The sequence below is a fragment of the Geotrypetes seraphini genome, chromosome 3, assembly GCF_902459505.1.
Source record: "Geotrypetes seraphini chromosome 3, aGeoSer1.1, whole genome shotgun sequence".
Lineage (NCBI taxonomy): Eukaryota > Metazoa > Chordata > Amphibia > Gymnophiona > Dermophiidae > Geotrypetes > Geotrypetes seraphini.
Genome location: NC_047086.1, coordinates 77,359,292 through 77,386,622, shown reverse-complemented (window position 1 = coordinate 77,386,622; position 27,331 = coordinate 77,359,292). Strand labels below are relative to the sequence as shown.

At 45.2% G+C, this 27,331-nt stretch overlaps 1 protein-coding gene across 4 annotated transcripts in view; it reads right to left on the bottom strand.

Moving 5' to 3' along the window:
- TDRP (testis development related protein) overlaps positions 1-27,331 on the bottom strand; it is a 100,061-nt gene that overhangs the window by 43,432 nt on the left and 29,298 nt on the right. The gene's annotated exons all lie outside the window — the stretch shown is intronic.

Genomic DNA, 27,331 nt, shown 5'->3' with positions numbered 1-27,331 from the left:
CTTCCGGGGAGGCTGATCAGCGTGCTTTGGAGTCCAAGTTGTGCGCAGGGTATCTTCCCGAGCCTCTTCCGCTCCCTCCTCGGTAGTAGTGTCCTGCAAGACGTGGTATCTGTTTTTCAGGCTGAGTTGTGGTGAGCTACCCTGTTTGGGACAAAAAGAAGAAAAGGGAAGTGAGAAAAGGGGGGAGGGTTTTCTCCGTTTTCCCGTGGAGGAGGTTACCAGCTGCCAGGGACCGGCATCCCCTATCATTTCTTGCACCCCGATCGTGGAATTTATAACTGGAGACTTGGGTGTCTCGAGGATGGATCTATCGTGGGTCAGCTCTGCCAAATGGGAAACCTCCTTAATGGCTCCGTCGATGAAGGCCTCGTCCTCCCTGATGCTCCTTAAGCGCTGCACCTCCTCCCTGAGGCTCCATAGTTCCTGTAGGATGTCCTTGTTCAGCTGCTCCATCTCCTCTGTCTGAGTAGAAACTGTAGCGTGGTTTGGGGGGGCGGTCTCGGTCTGCACAGCAACCTCTGCCCACCGTCCAGTGCCACCCTCCTCCTTTTGCACCATCCCCTGGATCCCGCCGGACGTTGGCGTGATGAGCTGGATGGTAGTCTTGGTACTCCGCGTCCTCCCTGCCATATCCAAAGGTAGAGAGATTAGGTGTAAAATAGAAAAGTAATGAGAATAGGGAGTTGGAGAGAGAATAGAGAGTGTGAAGGAAATGTGTGAAGGAGAGTTTAGAGTGTGAAGGAAATGTGTTATTAAAAAAAAAATTTTTTTTTTTTTTTTTAAAGTTATAAAGAGTTTAGAGTATGGATTCGGCCTATTAGGGGCCCTTCTCAAGGCCCTTCGCAAAGGCGCGCCGTTGGCTCGCCTCCTTTTAAGGAGGGGGGCCCGGGCGCCTACTGCTGACGCGGTGGGGGTGGGCGGAGCTACTCTCGCCTACCCCGACTCGATCTAAGGTTTGCCGCTCGCCTTCGCTGGTTCCCCGAGTCTCAGCACGCTGCTGCTGAGACTCCCAGCGCCTCTTTCCTGTCTCCTGCTCTGCCCTCGCTGCCTGTTAGCAGTGGCTGGACCGTCGGCTCGCCTCCTTTTAAGGAGGGGGGCCCGGGCGCCTACTGCTGACGCGGTGGGGGTGGGCGGAGCTACTCTCGCCTACCCCGACTCGATCTAAGGTTTGCCGCTCGCCTTCGCTGGTTCCCCGAGTCTCAGCACGCTGCTGCTGAGACTCCCAGCGCCTCTTTCCTGTCTCCTGCTCTGCCCTTGCTGCCTGTTAGCAGTGGCTGGACCGTCGGCTCGCCTCCTTTTAAGGAGGGGGGCCCGGGCGCCTACTGCTGATGCGGTGGGGGTGGGCGGAGCTACTCTCGCCTACCCCGACTCGATCTAAGGTTTGCCGCTCGCCTTCGCTGGTTCCCCGAGTCTCAGCACGCTGCTGAGACTCCCAGCGCCTCTTTCCTGTCTCCTGCTCTGCCCTCGCTGCCTCTTAGAACAAAACATTCCTTGATATGGGATTATGGAGAATGTGGACTCAGATCAGGGAACTCATTTTACTTCCTGAGTGCTCCAGAATATTATGAAAGGGTTGGGCATTTCCTGGGAATTCCATACTCCCTGGTGCCCTCCCCCCCATCCCTTTTCAGGGAAAGTGGAGCATATGAATCAGATGATAAAGATACAGCTGGACAAATTAATTTTAGAAAGCAAATTGCCCTGGACCAAGTGCTTGCCCTTGGCCCTCGAATCAGAACAGCTCCACGGAAAAATATAGGGGGTGTCCCCTTATGAAATCCTGTTTGGCCTACCCTATCTGAGCACTACAGGGGATTTGCCATTGTTGGAGACAGGGTGATCCGGCTTCTCTTCAGCCCACTGCGGGCCGCCGAAAGTTTCTGTTCCGCCTCAGCGACTCCAAGGCAGAGGAAGGAGGAAGTTTCCTCCATCTTGTTCCTCCTTCCTCCGCCCGACGCCACTCGAGCAGGAGGGATCTGCCCTGCCCTGCTTAACTGCGAGCCTGCTCTCCTCCAGCCCATCCGAGGGCTGCTACAGGCTAGCGTGATCCGGCTTCTCTTCAGCCCACTGCGGGCCGCCGAAAGTTTCTGTTCCGCCTCAGCGACTCCAAGGCAGAGGAAGGAGGAAGTTTCCTCCATCTTGTTCCTTCCTTCCTCCGCCCGACGCCACTCGAGCAAGACTGAACGGCCCTGCCCCTGCCTCACACTTGAACTCTGCCTCCACAGCCCACCCAAGAGCTGCCGAAGTCCCTGCTAGACAGTACTAGCACTTCTGGGCTCCTTTCTGCCTCACCTCACCGTCCCCCCCCCCTCCTTAGCTCATCAAGGCCCACTGAGGACCTCCAGACTCTCAGCTCCCCTTGCCCAACCCGGACTCTGCTCGTTGCCAAAGTTTACCATTGTTCATATTCCTGTCTCTGTACCATATTTTATTATTGTCTATGCTTTTCATTTAGATGCCAAATTCCACCTTGTCTTTGCCTAGCTCAGCACCAAACTGTATCTCTGCCATACGGAAAGCGCTTAGCCGCTAACCGCTTCTCACCGCTCCCCCTTTGATCCACCCCTAAAAAAAAAAAAAAAAAAAATTAAAAAACTCTCATCCCTTCTCTTGGCCCTGCACTCAGCCAGTTTAATCCAAGTTCTCCTGCTACTCCCTCCTCTACCTCTCTCCCCCCCCCCCCCTGCTGCAGACTCTCAAACATCAACCTCCCAGTCCTAATTCCCCGCCATGAACCCTTCCTTCTGGATCCTTCTCCTCCTACTCTGCTCACCTCTCTATACCTCCCTCTGTCTGAAACCTCCCTCTCCCAACCTACTCGACCCCGCTCACTCCAATAACATCTGCCCTGGACTCAAAATCCCCACACTGATTCGCACCAGAATTCCCCCTCTCAAGAAAAACCCTCGAAAAGTCAACCAAGATTCTCTAAAACCCCTGCCCACTGCCAATCTTCCCAACACTGCCTCAGACTCTCTCACCCCAGTCCCGACACTTTATTGCAATGCCAGATCCGTGTGCAATAAGACCCAAATCTTGAAAGACCTTCTAGACGAGCACGACCCTGGATTCCTATGCATCACTGAATCATGGATCGCCAAAGACGATCTATTCACACAAAACGAACTCCTCCCCCACGGTTACCAAGGCCTCTTCTCCCCCAGACCCAATCGAAAAGGAGGTGGTCTAGCACTCCTCTACAAATCTTTCTTTGACGTCCAGCTCCTTGAGACGGGCACTCACGCTTCCCTAGAATATTTGCTTGCCTCTGTCAATGACGAACTCCGCACCCACCCATTGGGCATCCTGTTACTATACCGCCCACCCACCCCTTGGACCAAATCCTCCAATCTCGTCTTTGAGACCATAACAAATGCCTTCCTTAAATTTCAAAGACTTCTGATCGTTGGTGATATTAACCTCCACCTTGATGACACCAACAGCAAGGACACGACTGAATTCAACAACTTCCTTAACTCTCTAGGCTTCCCCTCACCCACCCCTTCTCCAACCCACGAAAAAGGGCACACTCTAGACCTCACCACTTTCCTTGATCTCACCGACTACAAAACTTCAACCGACGACACTCGCTGGGAACAAGTCCCTTGGTCCGATCACTTCTTAGGGACTACCTGCCTCCCCATTTTCATGTCCCATCTTGACTCCCCACCCCACCCCTCTCATTCCATAACCTTTCGCAAAAAAACCTCGAGCAATCTATTCTGGTCCAAATTCCTCAACCAACTCTCCTCCAACCCTAGACCTACAGACCCCGAATCCCATTGGCGCAAATGGACTGCCCTCTCCGAGTCCACCTACCACTCCCTTGCTCCAATATCCACTAAAACCATCTCCTACCCCCGAAAGGCCCCCTGGTACTTACCTCTTCACAGAGAACTGAAACAGAAATGTCGCGCTCTAGAGCGCAAATGGAAAAAATCCAAATCCCCCTCTGATAGACAGACCTGGAGGATCAATATTAAACTTTACAATTCTACACTAAAAAAAGCCAGGAAAAACTTCTTCGGAGACAAGATCTCTAGATCCAACAACCAGATCAGTGCGCTGTTCAACATCTGGCGCTCCCTAACTACAAAAAAGGACCCATCTGTGCTCCCACCGTCTCTATCAGCCGATGCCCTCGCAAATTTCTTTAATGAAAAGGTTACCACCCTAAGATCCTCCTTCCAACCCACAGTCTCCTACAATTCCCTGACCTCTACTGACCTCAACCCTACCTTACCTATATCCACCCCCATTCCCGCCGACAGATCTTGGACCGCCTTCGAGCCTGTTTCCGAATCGCAAGTCTCCAAACTCTGCCTCAAACTAAAAACCTGCAAGTGCACTCTGGATCCTTTCCCCTCCTATCTATTCGAGAATATCCCTACACAGGCCATCGCTTCCCTCACCGAACTCATAAACTCTGCCCTAACATCGGGCCTTTTCTCCCCCAACATGGGACACATTTCATTGACTCCTCTACTGAAAAAGGCCGAACTTGACCCCTCCATGCCATCAAACTACCGCCCCATAGCAAATATCCCTCTCCTAACCAAGTTATTAGAATCCATCATATCCACCCAACTCTCATTCTACCTAGAAAGATTCTCTATTCTCCTACCCCACCAATTCGGCTTCAGACCCAACTTTAGCACCGAATCCCTCTTGGCCTCACTAATCTCTAAGGTGCAACATCTCCATTCTCGCAACAAATTTGCTGTTCTCCTACAATTTGACCTCTCCGCAGCCTTTGATGTCGTCCACCACGACATCCTAATCTTCCAACTCTCCGAAATAGGCATAAGCTCCACAGTCCTAGATTGGTTCTCGAAATTCTTACGCTTCCGCTCCTACACCGTTAACACAAACGGTACCTCTTCCCCCCCCTGGAAGCCAAAATGTGGAGTCCCGCAAGGCTCACCCCTCTCCCCTATCCTTTTCAACATCTACATGTCCTCTTTGAAACTCCTCCATCTATCCCCCCTAGAAACTCTCTACTCCTACGCTGATGACATCCTCATCCTCCTCGAGACCGACTCAAACCTCTCAAACCTTGCTGATAACATATCCACATGTATAACGAATCTCCAATCCTGGGCCCAATCTGTACAAATGAAACTGAATGAGTCCAAAACAAAACTACTTTGGCTCGGCCCAATTTTAGATCATTTACCCACCTCCATCCCACTACCATCCGGCCCCACTCTTCAGCTTGAATTTTCAAGCAAAGTCCTAGGCATCGTCATAGACTCCTCTCTCTCCTTCAATGATCACCTCAACTCCTTGGTAAAAAAATGCTTCTTTAGCCTTCATATGCTGAGGAGAGTGAGATCCTGCTTTCATCATTCTCACTTCACCGTTCTCGTTCAATCTACCATCCTCTCTAGACTGGATTACTGTAATTCCATCTACATAAGCCTAACTAAGAAAAACCTCCATAGACTTCAGCTAATTCAGAACGCCGCGGCCAAGCTTATTTTCGCAAAAGGCAAGTTCGATCACGTCTCCCCACTCCTCTCCAAGCTTCACTGGCTCCCAGTATACTCCAGAGTCCTCTATAAATGTGCCTGCTTAGTCTTCAAGATCCTACATGGCGTCCTCCCTCCCGTTATCCCACTCCTTTGGAACTCCTCAAACCCACACCCCACTAGACCCTCACAAAAACTGAAACTGTCTTTCCCCTCTATAAAAGGTATATCCCGCGCAGGAAAACTTGGAACATCCCTCCTCTTTAGAACCACAGAACTCTGGAACAATCTCACACCCCCGCTCAGAAATTCAAGCTCCTTCCAATCCTTCCGCAAACACTTGAAAACTTGGCTCTTCTCAAAAATCTAATTACTTCCCGTTCTCTAGCAACCGGTCCCTCTCTATCTTCTTAGTCCCTCTCCTTTATCCCTTCATTGTAGTTCCTTTCCTCTTAACTTCTGTAAACCGTGCCGAGCTCTGCGCTTGCGGAGATGGCGCGGTATACAAACCTAAGATTTAGTTTAGTTTAGTTTAATGTCTTCATCTTTGTGTTCCCTCAGATCTAAAGGACTTTTGGCACAGACACCACCTTTGGAGTTCACAGTCCATGGATTCAAGCCCGGCAAGTGGGTCCTCGTGAAGTCATGGCAAGAAATACAATTGCAGCCTGAGTGGGAGGGACCATTCCAGATATTGCTCACTACAGAGACTGCTGTGAGAAAAAGAGAGAATGAACCCATCATACCAGAGTCAAGGGACCAGTCGAAGCTCCTAAGTGGCATGTACAGCATTCAAAGGATCCTAGTCGGATAACACTAAAAAGACACGTGGATCGACAGGAGAAATGTAACATTCCTTTGAAATATCCTTTGACAACAAACTCCTCTGATATTTTGGGTACTGTCTTGGTTTACTTGATATAAGGTTTATTCTCTCTTCTGGACATTGTTACTCATTTATGTTCCTTTACTTTTCCATAACTTTCAGAACATACTTTAAACTTGGGGATATGGGAAGAGAAAGTGGAAATTACTGATGTACTTATTCTTATTCTTGTGGGGTTAGGCTTAGTAATAATCTGTTTCTCTGAAAGAGAGATGTTTTGCGGAAAACCAAGGGAACATGTCAGACTTGAAGAAGAAGATGATTGCACTGATGTGGTTGTTTTCCATGCTGAGTAGAGTCAAGCTAATATTGCTGCTCCAATGTGGAAAGCAAAATCAAGCAAAAGACAATACAAACAACACTTCACGGTTAAGATAACAGAAACCAGTAACCCACAGATGATACAATTTGATGTATGTGCTTTGATAGATTGTGGGGATGTGAAAAGTCAAAGAAAATGTAGTGATGAAGAAAAATATATGTGCCAGAACACTTCCTGTCTTGTTTGAGAACAGGTGTATTGGACCACTGAGGCATCTGGGTGGACAGCCCAAACTCAGTCTAGGATTAAGGAGTTCATTTCCATTGTAAAGGGATACCCTAATCCTAGTTGTGAAGATAAAAAATGCATTACCATTTATATGACCATTAAATAAACTTCATGGAAAGAGCAAAGTGATGGGCAGAATCAATAACACATTGTTTAGGATGGGCATATCAGTCTCAGGGATAGATCCAGTAGCTTGCTGCTTTAAAATTCTAGTTAAAAGGAGTAAGACAGTAAGTCAGGCAAACCAACATTCTCTTCTGACCAAAGATACAAACCTCCCAACGATCCCAAAATAGTAAAGGTCCTGGAACTGGAAGGATAGAAGACACCAATGTAATGAAAATCAAAGATTTAAGACAGACCATAGAATGGAAACAGCTTATGGAGATACAAATGCCTGGGTAGAATGGGTTAAATTTACAGTAACAAGTTTGTACAAGAATACCGTATTTCCCCATATATGGACCGCGGCCTATACATGGATTTTACAAACCTGTGTATGGGGCATGGCCTAGTTAAATGAGGTGGCCTATGTGCCGATTTAAAATCATCCCCCCCCCACCGGGTACCTTTTTCAATCATCCCCATCCCCCATACCTTTTTCAGAGCCCGGCTTGGGACTCCAGTGGTGCAGGGCAGTTGCGATCTCTTCGGCATCCGGCCTGCTCCTGCACTGCTTGCTGAGTGGCTGACGTCAGTTCTCGCGAGTCCCATGAGTGCTGACATTGGCCATTCAGCAGGCGGTGCGGGGCCAGGCAGGATGCCGAGGAGATCGCGGCTGCCCTGCACTGCTGGAGACCTGAGCGCAAGACAATCCAGTGAGGGGGCTCCGAAAAAGGTAGGGTGGAGGGGGGATGATTGAAAAAGGCAGGTAATGTACCAGAAGATAAACATTGGCTAATAGCATGGGGCGGCTTATCTTCAGGTTTTTAAACATAGGTCGCCTTTTTCTGCGGCCTATACATGGGGGTGGCCTATGCAGAGGGGCGGCCTATATGCGGGGAAATATAGTAATTGTTATGCATGTGTCTCTGGGCGTTCAATGCTCAGGTAGTACCTTTCCCTTTGGGGTGGGAAAAGAAGAACCAAGGAATGCACTGCATGATGGCGCTGTACCAGGACTCTACCGGAAGAGGAAATATGGATTGTCAGTTTCTTGTTTGAATGTTCCTTGCAATGCAACTTAAAGACAGAAAGGTGCCATTAATGTTCTCTACGGTAAGTGGGAAACACACTGCTTGCCTCTCATGGCAGGGAGCAGAGTTCACACACAATCTGGGGAAACTGAAGACTTGTACTACATAAAAATTACTCTGCACTAATAATACCTAGAGCTGACTTGTGGTGGTACTGTGGAGGGAAGATCCTAAGACCAATACTTCCCCCAGAATGGAAAGGTACGTGTACTTGTACAATTGGCTACACCATTTACTTTGGAATTTGAAAGAAAGCAAGATGAAGGGAAAGATAGGACTAAGCAAGATACATTAGAAATTTCATTTGATGACAGCAGGAGGGAGTGGGCATTTCTCCTGCCAGCTGATTTGCGGTGGGGTTCGAGGATTCCCTGCCGCCGCCACTGCTCTCAGATGATCGCGGCAGGGGAATTCCCCCCTGCCCCATCAGCAGAGTAGCAGGGATCCCCCCAAGGCCATGATTCTGTAACCGGCACCCAGCTGATGGGGGAAGTGGGAATTTTCCTGCCACGATCGGCTGCTGCAATCTAGGCAAAGATAGGCGGCTGAAATGTAGGCCAGGATTTCCCAGCCACCTATCTTGGCGTGATTCATGGCTGGGTAGCTACTTTAGATCGCTTAACACCACTTCGGGGGTTGGCCATGTCTAAAGCAGCTTCCTAGCCACAATTTCCGCAGCCATTCTGCCACCTTTTATTTAGGCGTCGGTAGGCGCTTCAACCCTGCCTTTTCTGACCATTGGCAGGGCGCCTACTGATGATTAAATTTAGGCGCTGGTTATAGAATTTCCCCCTGAGTCAATAATCCAATAAAAATTGGAGAAGCTGCCTTATGCAAATAGGATGGGCAGGTGTCTAAACAACAATAGGCTTTAGTGTATTTTAAGAAAAGACGCTTAGTATCACAAAATTCAACTTTGTCAAATTGTGACCACATTTGATCTACTGGTATTCCATCATTTACGTTGTCAGAATAATTAAAGCCAACATTAATTGGAGATAACTGGTCTCTTATTGTCTGAATTTTCATTTTAAAATAACTAACTAAATCAGAAGCTGATGGAGTAGCAGAATCATTATTTGTTAAATTGTTTATGTTGGTTAATATCTAAGGTACCAGTATCCACAATTTTAGAAAAATACTCTCTCTTCTTTATTGCTAACAATAATTTATATTCATGGATTTTTTTCCACCAAATATTCTTATTTACCGTGCTAGGTTGGTGTCTCCAACAACATTCAAGGCGACAAGAAGATCTTTTTAATACCAATTACTCTGAATCAAACCATTTTTCTGAAGCTCTTTGAAGTTTCTTCTTGCATTTAATTGATGCTAATTATTCAAAAGTTTCCAGACTTGAATCCAGTATTCCAGAAAACCAAAGTCTAATGCATATTACAACAACAAAGAGCTTTCGTTTTTTCCAGAAAACTTTAAAAAACAATTTATTTCTAAAACTATGAGTAGCTAAAGGCACTGATTGGATTTTTTTTTAGTTAATTTCTTCCAAAATAATGTAAAATCTATAAAGAAATGATCTGACCAAAGAGCCTTCTCGATATTATTCAACTCAAAATTATCAATCATTTCCCAAGATATGGTATCTAATATAATAAAATGATAGGTCGCGCATGCGCACTATAAAAAACGTGTTCCCTGATCTGTCGCGAAAACACAATTGCGCATGCGCGGCCCCGGCGGCGGCTTTCAAATAAAAAAAAAATTTACATAGCTGCGGCGGCCTTCCTCACCCCCGGCTCCTCTCTCGAACTGGACCAGGATCGACAGAGAGGAGCTGCGGCGGCGGCGGCTTTCAACGACGAAGAAGCTGCAGTCAGGGCCTCCCCCGCCACGCACAACCAGCTCCCTCTCCTGCAGCTCAGGCACCACAAGCACGCAACCCGGTCCCCGCGTCTGCCTACCCTTCCCCCCAACACAGCGCATTTCCCCCCCAACGAATCAATAAATGGAGCCGGGCCACCCTCCGCAACAGACCAGAGGAGTTCTTTGCCGCTCACCCCCTTCCCTTACCGCTGACCGTAATACCTACCCGGCGATTCAAGAAGCCAGTGCAGCAGTCTTCACACGCTGCTTCAGACCCTTCTACTGCCCTGATTTGCTCTGCCACGTCTCTGATGATGTCATCAGAGACGCGGCAGAGCAAATAAGGGCAGTAGAAGGACCCGAAGCAGCATGTGAAGACTGCTGCACAGGCTGCTTGAATCGCCGAGTTACAAGGGAAGGGAAGGGGGGGGGCCGCCGCAAGGACTCTATCCGAGTAAATAAAAAACTCTGGACAGGGGGAGCAGGAAGAGGTGATGATGGACAGGGGGGGGAAAGGAAGGGAGGCCTATTGTTGGACAGGGGGAGCAGGAAGAGGTGCAGATGGACAGGGGGGAAATTAAGGGAGACCTGCTGATGGACAGGGGGGGAAATGAAGGGCGGCCAACTGCTGGACAGGGGGAGCAGGAAGAGGTGCTGATGGACAGGGGGGAGGTAAAACAAAGGGAGAAGGGCTGCTGCTGGATAAGGGGAGCAATGAAGAGGTGGTGGTGGACAGGGGGGAAAAATGAAGGGAGGCCTACTGCTGGACAGAGGGAGCAGGAAGAGGTGATGATGGACAGGGGGGAAAAAAGGAAGGGATGCCTATTGTTGGACAGGGGGAGCAGGAAGAGGTACTGATGGACAGGGGGAGGTAAAACAAAGGGAGAAGGGCTGCTGCTGGATAAGGGGAGCAGTGAAGGGGTGGTGGTGGACACAGGGGAGGTAAAAAGAAGGGAGAATGGACAGGAAAAAGTGGCTAAGGAGACAGAGAGATAAAAAAATAAAGACAGACACACACACATATATTCTAGCACCCGAGGGAGGAAAATGCTGCACAGGGAAGTAGGGAGGGGGGAATGCTGATGCACAAGGAAATGGAGGGGGAGGGAATGCTGATATGGCTACTGTACAGGAAAGTGGACAAGGGGAGATAAATGCTGCATAGGGGGCAGAAAGAGAGACAAATAGAAAGAAAGACAAATAATAGGAGGGAGGGAGACAGAAAGAAAAGAAGAAAGACACAAGGGCAGGGAGTGAGACAGAAAGAAAGACAGACATACATATATTCTAGCACCCGTTAATGTAACGGGCTTAAAGACTAGTGAGCTATAAAATCTAATTGGTGACCTTTATCACATGTGGAGTGACTAAACAAAGATCTTAAACTCCAATTCTTCTAAAGAATTAAATAGATCAGATGTATAGATGATAGATCTAGATTTAAAATCAAATTACCTAATTGAAAAACAAAGTCATAACATACTGCATATTTAGATAGTATTTCTAACAAATGAGTATTTGCTTCTAGCCATTTTTCTGGAGAATATATAGTAAAATACAGCATACTGAACCCTGAATTGAATTGTCACTAATTTTACATACTGGCAACTCCAATGAAAGAGAACATATGCTGTATAAGTTCTGTGAACAGCATGAATTTCAGAAGAAAATGACCTCGGAGGAAATTTGCTTTTCCAAGTAAGGTTGAACAAAATCATATTATAAATGAAATGCCTGTTCTAGTGTTAGCTCTTATTAATATTTCTAATTTTAGCAAGTATTTATGCATAGTTTTATCAGGTTGACAGATATTGTTTTCTATATTTTCAATCTGATATTAATGTGCTGCTTCTAAGTTGCAAAGGTATCTGTAAACATTCCGTTTCCTGGAGCTTCAGCTCACATGTACTTTGTATTCTTTCTGGTGAACAGTTAAGTTCCTGTTTACGTCTCCAAAATGAATACTATAATCTCTAGCCAAGATGCTAAGCCCTAAAGGCATAATTATTCAAACAGTTTTAGCTCTGGTTTGATAGCTTTTAAGTGTGCATTCATTTTAGGTATGACTGTTGAGTGCTTGTAAACTTCAAATCTAAATGCACAGTTCAAATGTCATACTGGATATGTTAATGTCCTCCAAAGCAACAGAGTCCAATGCCATGGAGCCCTAATCATGCAAGAAATCATAGGCTAAATTAGGTACTCCCATTGGATCTAATATTGGTAAACTGCTGTGCAGAAGAGCAAAGGATATAGTTTCAGTGGAGCCAGGCTGGGAAAAGAACATGCTTTTCCTTCTCTATAATTTTTCCCATAGGCTAAATTCATTGATGACAAGCAATATCAGAAATGCAAATACAAATGCATATATAAACATGGGAAACTAAGAGAAAGAGACCTGCAATAAAGATTAGCTCTCACTATGAATTATAATGATGATAGAAGTCATGCTGCAGAAGCTAGACAAATAGAACAGAGCACAGTATTCAACGTGATTTAAGCAGGCGGGCCACCAATATTAAGGGACACTTAACTGGGTAGCACCACTGAATACTGACACAAACAGGTCATCTCAAATCCTGGCAGAGAAGGACATTCTGGGGGCAAAGTCAGGGAGGAGCCAGAAGTTATGTGGGTGGCAGCAATATTCAGTACTGTTGTCCACATAGCTAAGCAACCAAGTAGGAGTGCACAAAAGGCTGTCCTAACTGGTCACAGCCGTGTGGATTCTGGCACTGACTATCAGCTGGCATCCACATAGCTTCCAAGTTGGAGTCATAATTATGTGCTTTGCCCCACTCTTTCTCCCTGCAAGAACAATGTCCTCTCCAGGCTCTCCCCCACCACCACGAACAGTACCCTTTCAGCAGTCTTCCACCCACTACTCCCAATAGGCCCTGTGGGCATTTCTTCACTTTCCCTGGTCTAGGCAGAAATAATTGTTGGTTGGTCCTACCCATGCCGGCTCTGGCCTCAAAATGGCTGCCATGATTTCTAGTGGCAGTCTCATGGTACTCCTGCATTAAGTCTAAGAAACCAGATGCAGTCCAGTCAGATTGAGATATTCAGTATCAGTGCGCAGACAGAGCCTGGTATTGAATATCTGGGTCTAATTTAGCAAACAATAGCTAGCACATAGAAAAAAAGAAAAAAACAGGTGACTGCTGCCAGTTGAATATTGACCAAACATATTCTAACCAAAGATTAATCAAGTCCATCAAGGTGCAATAAATAAAGTCAAGCTATTCTTAAACCACTGATACTTTGCGTTTGAGAAATGCTTTTTGTCATGTGCAAATTTTTTCACGTAACAGTTTATACAGTAGAATCCATGTGTTTGTTGCTGGGAAACTAGAGTAAAGAATAACTCTTACATGTTTGCAAAATGTGTCCCCATGGAAAAATGTTTGAACTTTATATGGATCCTAGGGACAATAAAGAAATTAAAATACAAAGTTACATTACCTGTGTGACAAAGCGGTTATCTATACTGTCCAATGTCCCTGTCATAAGCTATATGTTGGGCAAACCTGAGGTCTTTTTTTTTTCTCCACTCTTTGAAACTTATGCAGTCTCTCTTGATATAATTGAGGGAGAGTGTGCCACTTGGTTGAAGCAACAGCCTCAGCACCCTGACGTTGTGGGTTCAAATCCACGCAGCTCCTTGTGACCATGGGCAAGTCACTTAATCCCCCCATTGCCCAGGTACATTAGAAAGATAGTGAGCCCTCCAGGACAGAGAGGGAAAAATGCTTGAGTACCTGAATAAATTCATGTAAACCATTCTAAGCTTTCCTGGGAGAACGGTATAGAAAATTGAATGAATGAATAATTAAATAATTGCTAATGTGCTTAGCCTGTTTTCTGGTTATAAGTCGGGGGGGGGGAGCATTTTGAATTGAGATGCATGGCAGTATGATTGAGTGACATTGTGACTTGTAAGTTTTTTGCTTTAGGATTTCTTTTCTAACCTTTTGTGAATATTTGTTGAATTCACCCTTTTTTTCTTGCAGTAAGAGCGATTCCCCTGAGGCAGCATGAGTGAAACAGGGGCCCTTGTCGGGACTAATTGTGAGTAGTGGCATGAAGACACTGTGGATTTAAACAGCTGGAAGACACCAACAAAGTTAGTTCAACTGCTGTTTTTATTGCACATACTGTTTTTATTGCACATACTTTGAGTACGCACATACTAAAAGTTAAGTACTATGTGCTTTATTATTATTTTAGACATAGAAATTGAGACATTCTACCTATTAGTGTGCCCGATCCGCTGATTTGAATCGATTAGCCGATTCATTTCAGTGAATCAATTTGAATCGATTCATTTTACAAAGAAATTGGGCTCGCCAATTCAGTGACCAACCCCCCCCTCCCCCGGGTAGAGCTGACATACCTCCGGGCTTCCTAAAGCAGCAGCAGCAGCAGCAGCGGTAGCAGCCAGCCAGTAGGGGCAGCTCTGTGAACAGGCTGCTCATGGCCTTCCCTCTGCCGCATCACTGATGATGCGGCAGCAGGGCACGTCGTGTGCAGCCTGTTCACAGTGCTGCCTCTGCCAGCCGGCTAACACCATGCCACTGCCTTGGGAGGCCAGAAGGTATGTCAGGTCTCATGGTGAGGTGATCTGCCGGGAGGTGCTACACAGGAGGAATGGGAGGGAGGAATGGAAAGCTGCTGCACAGGGATGGAAAGCTGTTGCACATGGGGGGAGAGAGGAGAGAAAAATTATTGTTGTGGGATGGATTGGAGGAGAGTAAAGTAATTTTAAACTTCTCTTTATCCAGTTTGCTTGGTTCTTCTAATAGAGGTTGATTCACTTTTGTCAGTCTTGAGCTCCAGAAGACAAATGGCAGGCTTTGCTCTATATAAATCATCATAAGACAGGATAAACTATTCTTTGTCTGACAGAAGACACACTGAGTCCCACATAGGAGGTGGAAATGACCTATACTACCTATTATAGGGCTCAGCTCCACTGCTTGCTGCAAATGGCAATTTACCTACCTATCTGTGTGAGTTTTTCCATAAGTGCTCTACTCAATTAAATTTATTCCTGCTTAAGACAAAGGGAATCTGGGCAGCCTTCCTTCTGCCTGAATAACCTGACATTGTTCTTCATCAGAATAAAAATAACCACACATGTATTTTTCCCTAGTAGAAAACCCTGATTTTCACACTACTTTCTTTTACTATAGTCTATGACACCAGAGTTGAAGTCAACAAAGAAAAGTTTCATAAAGTTATGTTTTGCTATCATTTTCAAGGCTTTAAGAGACAATCCTATCATTTGTGGCACTTTTCTCTTATGGTCATTCTAATTCTTCCGTTAAGCTACACTGCATTTTTGTGTTTGTATGACAAACAATTCAGATTTATGCTATGTACTCTGGGTCTGTGGGTACCTGTGTTTGATGTGCTTACATATGTTTTTGCTCCCATGCATATGTAAACCTCATCAATCCAGGTGGTTGCTAATATTCCAGAACTCCCCTCCATCAGTTGATTTCTTTCCCTAACAGGGTTAATCAGAGAATTGGATGTGATTAATTTGATTTCAGCAAAGCTTTAGATACTGCCCTGCATAAGAGATTCGTAAATAAATAAAGCAGCCAGGGAGAAAGACTTCTAGGTCATGAACTGGATGAATTATAGATGACTGAAGATACTAGTAAATGGAATTCACTCTGAGGAAAGACAAATGAATTAATGAAGTACCTGGGACCAGTTCTGTTCAACATAAATTGTGAGTGATCTTGCAAAAGGTTTAGAAGGAAATTTTGCTTTTTTCTACATTACACAAAGATTTGTAACAAAGGGAATAATTCCAAGAGAAAAGCAATTATAAGAAGTAATCTACAAAATCCTGAGAACCAGTCAAATACTTGGTAGTTAAGATTCACCTGAACAAGAGAGTCTGTGTTGGAATCCAAGATGGCTGCTGAGTACTGATGCAAAGCATGCCATTTTCTATGTCATTTTTCTTTTTTGTAGCGATGGGAAAACGAAAATGGGGTCAAAAGCAGAAAATGTCTAGAACTCCTTCAGTGTCAATTATCAGTCTGATCGACTCCTTTGTTGAACAAATGGGGATCAATTTTTTTGTCCAGAACAGTGTCTTCTGGGACCATATGCCAAAGAGAGAGGCGCGGAACACTTCTTATGACCAGAAGTCACCCTGAGCCTGGATGCTGATACTTCACCCTTGCAACCAAGAGTGGTGAGTTCCCCTGCTTCAGAGATGTCATTAGAATCCATTTTGTTATCTATTTTAGATCTTGCTAAGACAATTTTGTCAGTTCCACATATTACTGTTTTAGAAAATAGGATAAATCAGCAAGATACTGAGTTTTTCAATGTCAATATACTTGTGGAAAAAGTTGAGACTTTACAACAAACTGTATCTCAAGTTCAAGACACTCAGAATATTTCTGTTAATGATTTGTCTGCAATTTGATTTAAAATGGAGTCAATTGAGAACACTATTTGAAACGCGAATTTAAGTTTTTTAAATTTTCTAGTGGTACCAAATTTGTCACTAAAGGAATGAATTAGAAGATATATTCTGGAAGTGTTGCATATTTTGCAAAATCTAATTCCTCCTATATTGCAAGCATATTTTCATCCAAATAAAAGTCTAACCACTTGTGAGAGTCAGGGATTCTCCCTCTATAATGATGCTAATGTATCAATGGGCAGCTGAGGGCGCTGGTTCATTGAGCTGGCAGTTAAGTTATCCTCTGGGAGGTGGCGCTAACTGGCTAGAATAGGGCCTGCCTGACTCAAAGGGGTGGGGCTCAAGCAGGGAGCAGTGAATCAATTCAGGGAGGTCCCCTGAGAGAGAGAGGATCCCGAAGGAGAGAGACCTTCCCTAGCCGTGGCCACATTCAAGCCCTGGGGAGGACCAGAGCGAGATAGCTAGCTGAGAACCCATCCAAGAAAACACTAAAGAGGTGAGCTTCTAATCCAAAACCTCTGTAAACTGAACCTGCATGTTTAAAGGTGACTGTCCTGTGTTTGGGGTGTGGCAGCTGAACTGAAGCCAGTTGAGACTTTTGTTGGAGAAAAGGGGTTTCTGTCTCCTAAATGTTTTTCTGTTTGAACTGTTTAACAAGTGAAGTCGAAACCCGACTTATGGTTCTTTAAATCTGTGAGGAAACAAGGTTTTACAGAAAAGTAATACAACTAAATTTTGTTCCAGCTTGTTATTGTATGTTTTCCTATATAACTGGGACCAGGCTGTCATACCACTATGGAAAAAGGAAATATTACATATTGATTCATTGGGAAATAAACGAAATGACTGAATGTCACAAGTATGATCACTGGCATGCTGGTAGTTTCACTATCCCATAATGTAGAAATTTTTTGTTAAGATCTTATTTTAAAATTAAAAAGATTATGTACAAGGGAATACAGTACTCCTGGAGGAGTACTGTATCTTATTTTGGCATATAACAGAAATATTGTGCTGAGCAGGGCTAGGAGAGAGAGCTGAAACAATGTCAGCAAAACTACAGGAAGTGAGATAGGCAGACTGGATGGGCCATTTGGCCTTTATCTGCCATCATGTTTCTATGTTTCTATAATCCACTGGATTCCAGAAACTTCACTATTCTCTGTTTTAAAGCATTTTCATTAATTTACTTAACACAGAAGTCAGACTTAATCAGCCTGTAGTTCCCTACCTCCTCCTTACTTCCACTTTTCTGGAGTGGGGCCACATCTGCCCTTCTCCAGTCCTACAGTACCACTCCTGACTCTAGAGAAGCAATGAAAAGGTCAGCCAGTAGAGCCACCAGAACTTCCCTAAGTTCCTTCAATATCCTAGGATGTACACCACAGGTGTCAAAGTCGGTCCTCAAGGGCCACAATCCAGTCGGGTTTTCAGGATTTCCCCAATGAATATGTATTGAAAGCAGTGCATGCAAATAGATCTCAGGCATATTCATTGGGGAAATCCTGAAAACCCGACTGGATTCCGGCCCTCGAGGAGGGACTTTGACACCCCTGATGTACACCATCCAACCCCATTGCTTTGTTTAGCTAGCTCCTCACTAACACAATCCTTTGAAAATTGTTCAGGGTCTACCACATCTCCAACCCTATTTGTGATTGTCTTCTGCAGTACTGCTCCTGGCGCTTCAGTTATGAACACAGAACAGAAATATTTGTTAAGCAATTTAGCCTTATTTTTATCAGCTTCTACATATATCTACCCTTCACCTTTAAATCTCACAATGCCACTTTTGTACTTTCTCTTATCACTAATATATCTAAAAAATGTCTTGTCCTCCCATTTTACCATGTCGGCTATTTTTTCTTCCATTTGCATCTTTGCTTTCCTGACTACTTGATGAGCCTCTCTTAACTTTTACAGATATTTTTGCCTGTCATCCTCTTTCTGTGATCTTTTGTAGTTTATGAAAAATAACCTCTCTTTTCTTACCTCCCAGCTATTACTTTTAAGAACCAAAGCAGTCTTCCTTTCCTCTTCCTTTTACTTTCTTTCCTTACAAAATGGTTCAGTTTTGCCCACACTTTTCCTACTTCTTCCAGATGTTCACATCCAGACAACACCTTGATGTAATCCCCCATCTGAATAAAGTTAGTTTTTTAAAGTCTAGAACAGACATGGGCAAACTACGGCCCGCAGACCATATCCGGCCTATTTAAGTTTTTTAATCCAGCCCGTCGACCATCCAAACTCTGCAGACCGCAAGCCCTACATACCTCCCTCCAGAGTAGCGTCGGGCCGGCAGCACTCTAAACAGGCTGCTTCATGGCCTTCTCTCGTCAGGGAAATCCCTCTGCCGCATCATTGATGTTGTCATCAGAAATGCATAGGATAGCACAAGAGAATCAAATCCACAAACTCAACACCAAACTCAAAGGAATGGAAAAGTCCAAACAAAGACCAGTGAGCTCAGAATATTTCACAAACACTCTTTCTTTATTTCTTCAATGTGACATACACAGACTCAACATGCGCATGTTTCGGCCTAAGTGACCTGCCTCAGGAGTCTCAAAGACCTGCAGGTCATAGCTGGTGGCATTTTTTCTACTATGTGATTCGTGTAAGGGTAACATGGTCATCGTATGTGATTTTTGGTTGCTATTCAACTCTTTGAGACTCCTGAGGCAGGCCACTTAGGCTGAAACATGTGCATGTCAAGTCTGTGTATGTCACATTGAAGAAATAAAGAAAGAGTGTTTGTGAAATATTCTGAGCTCACTAGTCTTTGTTTGGACTTTTCCACTCCTTCGAGTTTGGTCATCAGTAACACGGCACACGGAAGGCCCTGACGAGAGAAGGCCGTGAAGCAGCTTGTTTAGAGAGCTAGTGGACCGACGTTGCTCTGGAGGGAGGTATGAAGGGCTCACGGTCGGCGTGGTTCAGATCGGAGAGAAGGATGGAGAGCCAGCGGGGGTTTGGCTGCACGGCAGGGGCGGGTGCTCAAGGGTTCTGCTGCACAAGAGATGGGAGGGAAGGATAGAAGCTGGGCAAGGGTTCTTCAGCACAGGGGGATGGGAGGGATGGAGGGATAGAAAGATGCTCTTGGTCTAGCCCCTCTGTCAAATTTAAGAACCCATTGTGACTCACAAGTCAAAAAGTTTGCCCAACCATGGTCTAGAACCTTCGCTTTCGAATGAGCCTTCTCTACACCTGTCTTAATATTAACCATACCATATAGCATTTGACACTGTGATTCATTACTTTTGGATAGGTTAACGTACATTTGGAATTTCTGGAACTGTATTAAAATGATTCCACTCATTCCTTAGTAACAGGAGTTTTGGGGTGCCTCAAGGCTCTTCTCTCTCAGCAATGTTATTCAAACTGTTTATGGCCCCGATTGGTACATTGCTTTCAAATCTTGGAGTATAGTATCAATTATATGCTGATGATCTGCAGTTCTTTTTTCAATTTCCAGTTGATTATGTCCAAGGTTTTCATCTATTGTCATCTTATATGGAAGCAATTATGACTTGGATGTCTATGAATTGCCTCCATTTAAATGCTTCTAAAACAAAACTCTTTGTGGTTATCATCTGGAATTTTAGATGTTCTACCAGATTTTATGTATGATGGAGTGACGATTCCAGTACAGCCGGAGATCAAATGTCTGGTCCATCAAGCCCAGTAGCCCGTTTTCATGGTGACCAATCCAGGACACTAGTACCTGGCCAAAATCCAAGGAGTAGCAATATTCCATGCTCCCTTCAGCCATCTCTTTTCCAAGCTGAAGAGCCCTAACTGTTTTAGTCTTTCATCATATGAGAGGAGTTCCATCTCCTTTATCATCTTGGTTGCTCTTCTTTGAACATTTTCTAGTGCCACTATATCTTTCTTGAGATAAGGAGACCAGAATTGAACGCAATACTCCACATGAGATCGCACCATGGAGCGATACAGGGGTATTATAACATTCTTAGTCTTGTTAACCATCCCTTTTTTAATAATTTCGAGCATCCTATTTGCTTTTTTGGTTGCCACTACACAATGGGCAGAAGGTTTCATCGTATTGTCTACGATGATACCCAGATCCTTTTCTTGGGCGCTAATCCCCAAGGTGGATCCTAGCATCCAGTAACTGTGATTCAGGTTACAGTGGTACCTTGGTTTGCGAGCATAATTCATTCCAGAAGCATGCTCGTAATCCAAAGTGATCGTATATCGAAGCAAAGATCCCCATAGGCCATAATAGCAACTCAGATGATTCGTTCCACTGACTTAGGTACATTTTTCCGACCCGACTCCCGAGCCAAGCCAACACCCGACCTGGCCCATATCGCTTCTTCTGTCTTCTCCCACTGCTGTCCTCCACTTTGACACCCCACCCCAGGAACCAGCTTTGCTGCTCCCCCGAAGCCACCGGTGCTGCTCCCTCCCTTCGCGACTGAGATCGCCTCCTCCCCCCACTGACCGGCCCTGTCCTTACCCATGCGCCAGTGCTTAAAGTGCCTGTTGCCGGTTCTCTGCTGGGCTGCTGTGGGGCCTTGAGCATCTGCGCATGCTCAAGGCCTTCTGGCTCTCACCCTCTCCGAGATTCTCATGAGTGGTTTGGAGGGTTCAGTTTAATAAGGCCTTGCATCAAGCTTTGCTGAAAGTAATGGCAACTTCTCTTGCCTTATATGAGCCGTCTCGATCTTTGTATTCACAATCTAAGTAACTGCTGGTTGTTCCTTCTATATTGTCTATAGTTAAGTTAACTATTCATTCCAGGGTTTTTGTGGTGGCGGGTTCTCAGTTATGGAACGCCCTTCCAGAAAATGTTTGTCAAATCTTTTCATTTTTACTTTTCCGTAAATGTTTGAAGGCTTACTTCTTTCAGAGGGCTTTTTAAAATCTGTGACATTTGACATTATTGTTTTATTATCTATATGTTTTGAAAAATTTGATCATTATTTTTTTTAATAACTTGTATGATTATCTATTTTGAGGAAGTTTAAGAATGCATGTTAGTATTTTAAGATCAGGGTGTGTTTGTTCACCTATGTTTATGTGTTTTATTTTGTATCCTATATAAGAACAAAAGACTTGCCGCTGCTGGGTCAAACCAGTGGTCCATCGTGCCCAGCAGTCCGCTCCTGCGGCGGCCCCTTTGACCTCAAAGACCAGTGCCCTAACTGAGACCAGCCCTACCTGCATACGTTCCGGTTCAGCAGGAACTTGTCTAACTTTGTCTTGAATACATGGAGGGTGTTTTCCCCTATAACAGCCTCCAGAAAAGGTTTTTGGTTATGAGAGATATGAATGTTTAAATAAATAAATGACCCTGGTTCTTTAAATAGATTGTAAGCCCACCGGGACAGATAGTGGTATTGCTTGAGTGACTGATTGTTAATTGCTTAGATCAGGGTTAGGGAACTCCAGTCCTCGAGAGCCGTATTCCAGTCGGATTTTCAGGATTTCCCCAATGAATATGCATTGAAAGCGGTGCATGCAAATAGATCTCATGCATATTCATTGGGGAAATCCTGAAAACCCGACTGGAATACGGCTCTCGAGGATCAGAGTTCCCTACCCCTGGCTTAGATGATAGGCGGTATTTAAATACCTAAAATAAATAAAAATATAATGATCACTGGATGCCAGATGATCACCCACTATAACAGAAACACTTTCCCCATTGTAAGCTAAAACCAATATGGCCATCCCATGTGGATTCAAATACCAGCTGCTGGTACAGTACTCCTTGTAGAGAATCTAGGATCTCCCTACGTCTAGAAGACCCCGCAATAGGAATACCCCAATCAACATCCTGCATATGAAAATCATCCAGTAGCATAGTAAGGGGGGACAGGGGGAAGTACGCCCCGGCGTCATGTTGGCAGGGGCGCCGACACCCCTCCTCTTCTCCCCACTCTTCCCCTTAACACACGAGCGCCCCCCTTTCCTTCCCCATACGTCTAGTTGTTCGCTGCTGCAAGCAACAACTTTAACATGCTCCTCGTGACCGCATTATCTCTCCCACTGATGTTACTTCCGGGAGCCGCATATAGGATGCGACATAAGTAGGAGAACCGACAGGGTCGCGAGGAATACATTGAAATTCTTGCTGCTCGTGGTGATGGGCAACTAGAGGTACAGGTGAAGGGAAGGGGGGCATGCGTGTGGCAGGAGGGAGCGGGGGAGAGGTGCCATCGCCCCGGGTGCTTCTCACCCTTGCTATGCAACTGAAATCACCTATTAGTAGTACTTCCCCTTTTCCAGCTGAATGTCTTCTATGAAATTTCTGTCCATTTTTTCTCTCTGTAAAGGAGGCCTGAATATCATACCAATGTACATAAATCTTCAGCAATCTATCTCGGCAGGCTGTAGGTGTCAGCATTCCATTGGTCCTGCTTCTCCCACACCCATTCACAATCAGGCTCTGGAGCCTGAGCAGAGACCTGCCTCTCCCTATGTAGATTTAGACTCTATAGCATGAGCCGAAACCTGTCTATCTCAGGGGGGATTCACAAGATCTGGAGCTTGAGTCTGTGTCTCCTTTTCCTCCATTGGACACAGTTCCAAGGTATGGAGTTTATGAGACTCTCTCTCATCCTGAGTTTCCTCAGGGCACAACTCCTAAAATGGAACAAAATAGAAAGTGGATAAACATTATTACATACAGATTACAGACCACAAACTGCAGTATTTAATATGACACCCTCCACACCCCTCACCATGCATAGTGCACCCATATAATGCACCATTCTATTCAGATGTGTCTGGCACACACGGAACCCCTGGCACCATGCTAGACGTTCCCTCATGCAGATCCTCTACAAGATAAACCACAAACCAGTTGGAATCAAACTGTTCAATCTATACCAGAAACCTAATGCACCCCCCTCAACCACACCCAACTTACCATTTCTTGTATTGGTGGCCACAGAGCACTGAGCAGGCCCATGACCTGCTTGTAATGGATGGTGTCCAACATATGATGCTCCACGAGGATGAGCCTCACATTGCGCTGAGGCACCTTCCTATACTCCTCCTGTGTTTCCTTATCTTGTGGGCCTTCTCCTTCACCACTCCAAGGATATCCTGCCACTGGTGTTTGCACTGCTGCACAGTGTGCTTTTTCACCACCACCCACCCCCAGGGCACCAATATCTGCAGCAATTTTGGCCCACAGATGGATCCTCTGGCCTGTAGAAAGGCACAACTTTAAAAAAGTCATTCAAAATCCTCACAGACACACTATACCAGAAGCTCTAGCTCTTCCTTGCTAAACTTCGATGCTATCTGCTTGGTTTTTACCATAGCACTGGACTGCAATTAACCTCCTCCACCAATAAGGCCTGCTGCTGCATATGCTGTTCCATGCCTACTATAGGGAAATAAAAACATTTGTTACAGAGGTATAGCAGAGAACAATCCAATGGTACACGAGGTCCCACAATCAAGTGTATAGGGTGTGAATAAAGGGAGATTGAGGATCTCAGAAACCCACTTGGGAATCGGTAAAAGAACCTTCTGCCAAGACTGACTGGTTCCAAGTGAGCACCTAGCCCTATTCAGAAGTGACGCATGTAAAAAGATATGCAGCGCCACAAGTGAACTCTTGAAAAAGCCATTAAAGTTGGCGAAACGGGTCCTGTCAGGCCATGGATACCTACATCTCTTTAAGATAAGTGATTTAGTTTCTTTGCTGGGTTGAAGATAAGTAATTATTCGAGAATAATAATTAATAAAGAAACTCGAAACACAGCAAGAGAGTTTTAGAATAAGGTGGGGGAGGTTTAGAGGATCAATGATTGAAACTTGGAACCGGTTTCTGAGATTCCCTTTATTCAAACCCTATACATTTGACTGTGGGACCTCGTGTACCATTGGATTGTTTCCTTTGATCCCACATACCATCTTTTGGCCAATATCAGTATAGCAGAGAACCCCCCCACTGCATGCAAGTTCTTCCCCCCTCTCCCCCCCATGTGCTCCCCATATTACAAAGGGAAAGCAAGCAAAGAAACAATCCCAGATATGCCAAAGAACCCACTCCCTTGCTTTATGCATAGGGTTAAAAAAAAGAGGACGCCTGGCCCTACACCATTACACTCCCAGTCCAGCCCTGTTCCGCCTCCAGCTCCACCCCATTCCTTCCCCCAGCTCTGTCCCCACATAAACCTTCCCGAGCTCACAGGCCGCATTTGGAAGCCTTTGCGCATGTGTCTCCGTTGACACAATGACATCACACACATGCATGCGTATGACATCATCACGGTAATGTACGCACATGCACTAAAGCTTCCAGATGTGGCCTTCGAGTTGAGGACTTCCAAAACCCGGAACTGCTGGGATTTGGAAATCACTCCGGGCGACCAGACAGTCCTCTAAAAAGAGGACAAAAGAACATGAGAATAGCTTTACTGGGTTAGATCAATGGTCCATCAAGTCCAGTAGGCCATTCTCACAGTGGCCAATCCAGATCCCTAGTACCGGGATTTTCCCAGACATCTGGTAACCCTATATATGTATGTGCTTAATTACCTGTATATTGCAAAAGGGAAAGCAAACAATCCCAACAGGATAAACCAAAGCCTCCAATGCCCCCTCCATCTCTGCTGCATGCATCTGCTTGGTAATGTTGCAAAAGGGAGAGCAAACAATCACACAACACTGCCCTACCCCCACCCCTTCCACACTGACCTACCAGCTACATACTCGTCACTAATACAAACTATTTAAAAAAATTACAGGTGAAAACCCACAACAAAAAAAAAATCACCGAAAAGTTAAAACACCAGTAGTACACAAGCAAAAAGGGAAAACGCCGTAGCAGCTTACAGCTATCAACACATGTGATGTGCGCTTATGAAGCGCTATAGTAAGGCATGCCTAAGATTGACATTCATGTGTGCTTAAGATGTAGTTTTAACTGGTATATGTGCATATTTATGCCTCTTTTCCGTGAACTATTCTGCACATGTTTCAGTCACTTTCTCCAGCAACTGATCTGAAGGATTTTCCGTGAATTTCTGTGAACCTCATTTGCATGTGAAGTTTGTAGAGTATTGCTTGTCATTTAGAAATTGGAAAATTGACCACCACTACAATGGCTCATAAGATTTTAACGTCGACTTTAGAGCATCAGGGCCTGAAAATTGCTGCTAATTCCTGCCTCAGCAGCTCTGAATTTGCCACTGGACTGCCATCAAACCTGTTATTCAGCAGCACCTTTTAAGTAGGTGTCCCTAAAAATACAGGTATTACCCCGAAAAGTGAAAGCCACTCCTACCCAGATAATACCACTGAGTATCAGGCCCAATACTACTTTAAATCAGAAAGCTGGCAAATTTTACACTATTCTAACATGTGGCAAAGTAACAAAGACATAATAATAATACCGATCCCTTTTATTCCAAATATTTTTTATTCAGTTAGAGAAGTATAACTCTCCAAGTCAAGAACATTATATAGCATTAACAGTAAATAGAAAAAAAACTGAGATCATATCTTTAAGAAAGAAAATACAAATCAAATCTAAAATAAGTTGCATATTTGTTGACCAAAGCAGCAAGGGATTCCAGGCCTCATCAAATGTTAACATAAGTTTTCAGTTCAGATGTTAATTTTTCTATCTTGTAAATTATCCAAACCTTATTGAGCATTCTATGATAAATGGCAGGGAAGCACATGCCATAGCTATAACAGATCTAGCAACTAACAATAGACCATTTATCATATGTCTGTACATAGATGGGAAAGTAGTTTAAATATTAATGCCCAGCAACATAAGGTTCAAGTTAAATGGTGTAGAGATTCCTATAATTTGTTGCAAAAAGAACTAAGGAGAATATTCTCAAAACCCACTATGCCTTTAATGATGGTCGGTAAACCAGATCCAGCTGGTTTAGTGTGGAAGTATTCTACCAGCCAGTTCTCTCACCAGTCTTTTCCAAGCTTCCTGGCAGACTCAGACTCTGCCATGCAAATATATTACAACAAGGTCATTAAATATTTAAATGAGCACTCCGGGTGATTCTCTGTTATCGCAAAGTGATTCCCTAACCTTGCTGTCCTACATCTGCAAGTAAAATTTTCCGGCAGATCTGAATTGTCATAGCCTTACTTTCTGGTTGGTTCAGGCATTGACAGGAAAGTAAAGCTTGATAGCTCAGAGCTGCCAGAAAATGTTGCCCCGTCCCCCCTGACAGAAGGGATACACACTCCCTCCCACTGCTACTGTCAAGCACCCCCTCCCCCGACACTCACCCCATAGGAGGGTCCCTTAAGCAACTTGGGCCAATCAGAGCCTTAGGCCCCTCCCCAAGGGGAAGGCCCACCATTTTGAAGAGGCAGGCCTGCTGGCCAGAGGGATTAGGCATCCTTCCGGCTGGCCATGGTGAATAAGGTAGGGGGGAGGGCAGGGGGGCGTTGGAGGCATCGGAGGGGTTGTCGGGGTTATGATGGTGGCAGCGGGAGGCAGTGGGCATCCCTCCCGCTGCCGGGGGGCTGTCGGGGGAGCTGCTTTATGGCAGCGGTGGAAGGTAGTGAGCATCCCTCCCATTGCCTAGGGAGGTGTCTTGGGTGGGTAGCTTGGCAGGAGGGAGTGGGCAGTCTTCCTGATGCTGGGGGGGTTGCTTGATGACAGCAGTGGGAGGGAGCAGGCAACCCTCCTGCTGCCGGGGGGTAGGGGATATGTGTGTCAGATGGGTTGCTTGACGGTGGCAGGAGGAAGTGGGTAACCCTCCTACCTATCTTCAAATGGTGTGGGGGGGTGTTATTTGTGGGTGTATTCTGTGCATGTGCCAATTACCATTACCAGCAATCGGCATATGCAAATTTAGCGAACCTCACTTGCATGCGTGGCTTTTTAAGAATGACTCACCTTTTTTTAAATTGTTACAATAGCAGCCGTGACAGCGACCTGTCAGATTTTACCACAAACATTAAAGGATCTTCCCCTGA